A 7777-nucleotide genomic window follows, 5' to 3' on the forward strand; every position below is an offset into this window, starting at 1 on the left:
AATTACCACATGACTCACGATTTCATTTCTAGGTATATATGCAAGAGAAATGAAAACTTCCACACAAAAATGTGTATATGAATGTCCATAGCAGCATTATTCTTAACAGCTAAAAGGTAGAAATAACTTAAATGTCCATCAACTGATAGATGAGTAAAATGTGCTCAATCCATACAATAAAGTATGATTCAGCAATAAAAAGTAATACTGATACACACTGAAGATTGTACTGACACACTTAAGAATACCAAAGGAGTTCCCTGGTTAGTGGTTAGGATTCTGGGCTTACACTGCTGTGGCCTGGGCTCAAGCCCTGGTCGGGGAACTTATGTAATGCAGCCAAGGGGAAAAAAAAATGGGATGAACCTTTCAAACGTAAGCTAAGTGAAAGAATCTAGTCACAAAAGAGCACATATTGTATGATTCCATTTATATGAAATGTCCAAAACAGACAATCATAGACATATAAAATAGATTAGTAGTTGCCTCAGGTTACAGATTGGGTGGGAAGACTGGGAAGTAGATTTGAGCAAAGTTTTTTTCTTTTTTTGATCTGTCTCATAAAGTAAAGGAAATAAAAGCAAAAATAAATAGGACCTAAATAAACTTAAAAGTTTTTGCATAGCAAAGGAAACCATCAACAAAACAAAAAGCATACTGAATGGGAGAAAATATTTGCAAATGGTATGACTAATAAGGAATTATTATCCAACATATGTAAACACCCCTTGCAATGCAATATCAAGATACAAACAACTTGATAAAAACTGGGCTGCTGCTGCTGCTAAGTCACTTCAGTCATGTCCAACTCTGCGTGACCCCATAGACGGCAGCCCACCAGGCTCCCTCATCCCTGGGATTCTCCAGGCAAAAACACTGGAGTGGGTTACCACTGGGCAGAAGAACTGAATAGACATTTTTCCAAAGAAGAAATGCAGGTGGCCAACAGGGACATGAAAAGATGCTTAACATCATTAAACATCAGGGAAATGCAAATCAAAAACCACATCACACCTGTCAGAATAGCTATCATCAAAGAGCATGAAGAACAACTGTTGGCAAGGATGCAGAGAAAAGAGAACCCTCCAACACTGTTTGGTGGGAATGTAAATTGGTGCAGCCACTGTGGAAAAAAGTATGAAGGTTTCTCAAAATACTAAAATTGGAACTACTGTATGACCCAGAAACTCCACTCCTGGCTATATAGATGTATATAAAAAAATCCCACCCAAAACACCAAATCAAAAATACATGTGCACTACAATGTTCATAGCATCATTATAAGCAACCCAAGTGTCCAACAACAAATGAACAGCTAAAGATGTGGTATGTATATATATATGTATGTGTGTGTACACACTCATACACAATGGAATACTACTCAGCCACAGAAAAGAATGAAACTTTGCCACATGCAGCAATGTGCATGGATTTAGAGGACGTTATTGCCTGCCCGTACAGAAGATGTAGGTTTGGTTGGGAAGATCCCCGGGAGGAGGAAACTGCAAACCACTCCAGTGTGCTTCCCTGGGAAATCCCATGAATAGAGGAGCCTGGCAGGTTACGGTCCATAGGATCTCAGAAGAGTCAGGACTTACCAACTAAACACACACACGACACACACAACATGCTAAGTGAAACGTCAGACAGACAAAGAGAATGCACGATATAACTTATGTGTGAGATCTAAAAAATACAACAAACTAGTGAATGTAACAAAAAAAGAGACTCACAGATAAAGAGAACAAACTAGTGTTTACTGTTGAGGAAATGAGGAAAGGGCAATATTAAGGTGGGGTAGTAGAAGGTACAGGGTGTAAAATAGGCTACAAGATATACTGTACAACATGGGGAATGTAGCCAGTGTTTCGTAATAATATAAGTGAAGTGCAGCCTGTAAAAATTGTATAAATAAATAAACATCAAATTTAGGTAGCATTTACAAAGAAGAATAAGTTCAAAACTTAAAGAGTACGCTGAAAGATTATTGAATTTTTAAAAATTGATAGACATGGAGGTTCAAAATTTCCCATATAAGCATTGTCCCTTGTGCCTAATAAAGTAGCACTTTGGGATGCTAAGATTTAAAAAATAGTGCAAAACTCTCAAGAATCTTGGAAATTATGGGTGAATCGTGTCTAAGTAGGTAGATCAAATAACATTATTCATAGCTGGACAAATTCAGCAACTAGCTCAAGACAGTGACAGATTAACTCACACACAAAAAATACAGGTAGCAAGGTATTTTTGTTTTTTCTTCTTTTCAAATTGTTGAATGCACACATGCTGCTAACATGACAATTAATTTGAAATATGTATATGCAATTTGGGGCTTCCCAGGTGGCGCTAGTGGCAAAGAATATGCCTGCCAATGCAGAAGACTAGGGTTTAATCCCTAGGTGAAGATCTCCTGGAGGAAGGCATGGCAATCCACTCCAGTAATCTTGCCTGGAGAATCCCATAGATAGAGGAGCCTGGTGGGCTACAGTCCGTAGGTCACAAAGAGTCAGACACAACTGAAGCAACTTAGCATGCATGCATATGCAATTTGAACATAGTAGAGATACGAGGAAGAATTTTTTTCAGCTTCATTGATGACAAACACAACTAAATCTGAACCACATAAAACTGTGAAGGATTACACTCTTAAGGAATGTGGTTTAAATTTAGTATAGGAATATGTTCTGATAGTGCAGCTGCATTGACAGAAAAACATTCTGAAGTCATTACCCAAATTAAAGAGCTTACATGAGTGTATAAATCAACATACAGCTTCCTTCATCAAGATAGCTTTGCATTGAAAAAATTTTAGCTGAACTAAACGGTGTTAAGTTATACAATAAAAAATTGTGAATTATGCAAAAACCACTGTATTAGGTTTGAGATTTTTTTATTTATTATGTGATAACATGGAAACACCTACTGTTGCATATGGTAGGAGGCATGAGATTCCACGCTGACTGAAGCGGTGACTGAAGTGGAATGCTCTATTAGCAATGTCTAAATGTGAAACAAATTTGCAGTGTTCCTAGAAAGTGAAAAACACTTTCATAAGGTCTCTGCCTTTTAAAAATGTGGTTTGGATGACAGATTTGTTTATTTGTGTGATATTTTGAGCATTTCTGGTGATCTTGCTACTTCTAAGCAAGGAAAGACCACGATATGATTAAAATGGCAGATAGGATCGGAGAGCAAAAATGAAAGCAAGAATCTTGAAAAAAGAGGGTTTCCATAGACTGTATAACATGCTCCTTAATTTAACAACAATTATCAGTAAAGTAGGTGATGATCTTGATGTTGCACATCTGGGAAGTGTTATGGCCAAATGCCTTACAGATTTGACAGAACTGTTTACATTTTATATCCATCAAAAGAAGATCGATGCATGGGAAATTTACAGATCTAGAAACCATTGCTTTCCTTGAAAGGTGACTTTTCAACTTTATAAACTTAAAGAATAAATTGGTGGAAATGCCAATGGATTGTGGATTTTGAACATCAGAATCACTTGCTTTCTTCTGGATAAAAGTGATAGATGAAAATCTTGAGCTTCCTGGAATGGCTTTAAATTTTCTTCTTCTATTCCTGTTAACAAACCTCTGTAATACTGGTTTCTCCACTAGAGCTTTTATTAAAACAAAACATAAAAACAGTCTCAACAGTCATTATACCTTGTGAGTAGCATTATATTCCATTCTGCCTGCTTTAGCTAGACTTAACAAGCCCTTATAAGCATATTTGTCCACTAAAAACAATATTGATATGAATAGTATTCATATGTAAAATAACATTATATTTTACTTACAATTTTTGTTTAATTATGACTGAAGAATGACAAAAAAATTATTAGTATAAAAGCAGTTCTCTCTATTCATCACTTATAACATGTACATTCAATGAACAACACATACAGATTTTGCAACTATTTTACTTTTTCCCTATGTTATGTTTGTTCTGATTATGTTTATTGAAATGCAATATTGTCTATTGAAACCAATAATAACAATTAGGTTGTTATTTTGTATGTCTTTGGCTTTTAATGTAATTTATTCAGTAATTCTTTTTTTTTTTTTTAACTTTACAATATTGTATTGGTTTTGCCATATATCAACATGAATCCTCCACAGATATACATGTGTTCCCCATCCTGAACCCTCCTCCCTCCTCCCTCCTGCCTCCCTGTACCATCCCTCTGGGTCGTCCCAGTGCACCAGCCCCAAGCATCCAGTATCGTGCATCGAACCTGGACTGGTGACTCATTTCATATATGATATTATACATGTTTCAATGCCATTCTCCCAAATCATTCCACCCTCTCCCTCTCCCACAGAGTCCAAAAGACTGTTCTATACATCAGTGTCTCTTTTGCTGTCTCGTATACAGGGTTATTGTTACCATCTTTCTAAATTCCATATATATGCGTTAGTATACTGTATTGGTGTTTTTCTTTCTGGCTTACTTCACTCTGTATAATAGGCTCCAGTTTCATCCACCTCATTAGTAATTCACTTTTACTGAATTTTACAAATGGAATGATTCTCGACATATCAAGAAAACATAAAAACTGGCCCTTCACCACATTTGGTTTGAGAAGCACCATTCTATGCATCAAATTCATATATAACATGAGGATAAACTACTAACTTTGGATAGATCACAGTTTAGTTTTTCTTTTTTGGCTTAAGCATGGAGAAGTATTTATTGGCTCTTGTAAATCAAGCAATTCAAAGACATCAGCTTCAGATATGACTTGACTCAGGGCCCAAACCATGTTTCCAAAATTTAGATTTTACATTTCTCAGCTGTGTTGCCTTGACGTTGTCTCCATTCTTGGCAGCTCCCTTCTTAGGCTTGAAAGATGATGTCATCAGCTCCTGGAGTAGCATCTTTCTATGCTGAAATTCAGTGCAAAATAGTGAGCATCTTTATCCTAGCATTTCCAGAAAACATTCTGGGGTCCACTCTGATTGGATTGTGTCAACCCATGAACTCATCTTTGCTTTGATTACTACTGATGTCATCAAGATGCAGGACTTTGGCCGAGTCAGAATCATTCATCCCATTATTATTTTTTTACTGAAGTATTGGTGATTTACAGTATTGAGTTAGTTTCAGACATACAGCAAAGTGATTCAGTTACGTGCTTGGTTGCTCAGTCAGAACTATAGCCTGTCAGACTCCTCTGTCCATGAAATTTTCCAGACAAGAACATGGAGCAGGTTGCCATCTCCTACTCCAGAGGATCTTCCTGACCCAGGGATCGGTCAGTTATAAATATATACATATATTTTTTTCAGATTCTTTTCCATTATAGGTTATACAAGATATTGAATATAGTTCCCTGTGCTTATCTAAATCCTTGTTGTTTATCTCTTTTACACATTTGATGGTGTGTAGGATTGATTACAATTTGAGTAATGTGAAGTCCAGTGAGTTAGGGAAAAGAAGGACCACTTTTTTCTAGCAGGAAAGATGTACATTGTTCTGAGTTTCACTTCTTCACCATTCCCACTAGAGGGCAGACAAGAAGTACTTATAATTGTTCAGTTCAGTTCTGTAACTCAGTTGTGTCCAACTCTTTGAGACCCCATGGACTGCAGCACAGCCAGGCTTCCCTGTCCATCACCAACTCCCGGAGGTTACTCAAACTCATGTTCATCAAGTTGGTGATGCCATCCAACCATCTTATCCTCTGTTGTCCCCTTCTGCCTTCAATCTTGCCCAGCATCAGGGTCTTTTCTAAGGAGTCAGTTCTTCGCATCAGGTGGCCAAAGTATTGGCGCTTCAGCTTTCAGTATCAGTCCTTCCAATGAATATTCAGGACTGATTTCCTTTAGGATGGACTAGTTGGATCTCCTTGCAGTCCAAGGAACTCGCAAGAGTCTTCTCCAGCACCACAGTTCCAAAGCATCAATTCTTCAGTGCTCAGCTTTCTTTATGGTCCAACTCTCACATCCATACATGACTACTGGAAAAACCATAGCTTTGACTAGGTGGACCTTTGTTGGAAAAGTAATGTCTCTGCTTTTTAATATGCTGTCCAGGTTAGTCATAGCTTTTCTTCCAAGGAGCAAGCATCTTTTAATTTCATGGCTGCAGTCACTGTCTGCAGTGATTTTGGAGCCCAAGAAAATAAAGTCTGTCACTGTTTCCATTGTTCCCCACCTATTTGCCATGAAGTGATGCAACCAGATGCCATGATCTTAGTTTTTTGAATGTTGAGTTTTAAGTCAACTTTTTCACTCTCCTCTTTCACTTTCATTAAGAGGCTCTTTAGTTCTTTTTAGCTTTCTGCCATAAAGTGGTGTCATCTGCATATCTGAGGTTATTGAGATAACCTCCCAACAATCTTGATTCCAGCTTGCGCTTCATCCAGACCGGCATTTCACATATAATTGTTGAGTGTGTCAAAAATCCAAAATTGCTCTTAAACTACAAGATTGAAGTATAGCAAAGCAAAGATAAAACAAAAAATAAAGCAGAGCAAGATCAATTACCTGGTGAACACTTATTGGTACCAATACTGTACTGTACCACAGTAAGACTCAATGAAGGGTTTGGAGCCCAGTGTCTTTGTATTTATAGCTAAAACCCAAGATATGTGTGTGTGTGTGCTTAGTTGCTCAGTCATGTCCGACTCTTTGTGACCCCTTCGGCTGTAACCCTCCAGGCTTCTCAGTCCATGGGGATTTTCCAGGCAAGAATACTGGAGTGGGTTTCCATGCCCTCCTCTAAGGATCTTCCCAACCCAGGGATTGAACCCAGCTCTCCCACATTGCAGGCACATTCTTTACCATCTGGGCCACCAGGGAAGCCCAAGAGTGCTGGAATGGGTAGCCTATTCCTTCTCCAGGGGAACTGTCCGATCCAGGAATTGAACTGGGGTCTCCTGCATCGCAGGTGGATTCTTTACCAGCTGAGCTATCAGGGAAGCCCAAAACCCAAGATAGTAGGTAAAAATGGGACAACTCAAGGCTAAAGGGACAGATTGGAAGGTGTTGTATGTTGTTTTATACTATGGGTATTTTACTGAGAGAGAGAGAGAGGTTGATTCATTCCTCAGGTCAGAAGCGTGGGTGGGCTGGAAGCATCTACACTGACAGCTTTAGTTCACAAGATGTGGAGGAGAAGTGGACAGACACGGCGGTGTCTCCCCTCATCACAGGGGTTGCTGAACCGTTGCTCTGGGGTACATGCACATACACTCCTGTACTTTTATTCCAATCGTCACTACAAATCTTAGCCCATCTCTCTATCCCAGTTTTCTAGCTGACTTCTTTAGGGGATTCTTTTCATAATTGGGCTTCCTTTGTGGCTCAGCTGGTAAAGAATCTGCCTGCAATGTGGGAGACCTGGGTTTGATCAGTGGGTTTGGAAGATCCCATGGAGAAGGGAAAGGCTACCACTCCAGTATTCTGACCTGGAGAATTCCATGGACTGTATAGTCCATGGGGTTGCAAGGAGTTGAACACGAATGTATGGATGTGAGAGTTGGACTGTGAAGAAGGCTGAGCGCTGAAGAATTGATGCTTTTGAACTGTGGTGTTGGAGAAGACTCTTGAGAGTCCCTTGGACTGCAAGGAGATCTACCCAGTCCATTCTGAAGGAGATCAGCCCTGGGATTTCTTTGGAGGGAATGATGCTAAAGCTGAAACTCCAGTACTTTGGCCACCTCATGCGAAGAGTTGACTCATTGGAAAAGACTCTGATGCTGGGAGGGATTGGGGGCAGGAGGAGAAGGGGACGACAGAGGATGAGATGGCTGGATGGCATCACT

This window comes from Bos indicus x Bos taurus, chromosome 26 (assembly GCF_003369695.1).
Source record: "Bos indicus x Bos taurus breed Angus x Brahman F1 hybrid chromosome 26, Bos_hybrid_MaternalHap_v2.0, whole genome shotgun sequence".
In the NCBI taxonomy this organism is placed as follows: domain Eukaryota; kingdom Metazoa; phylum Chordata; class Mammalia; order Artiodactyla; family Bovidae; genus Bos; species Bos indicus x Bos taurus.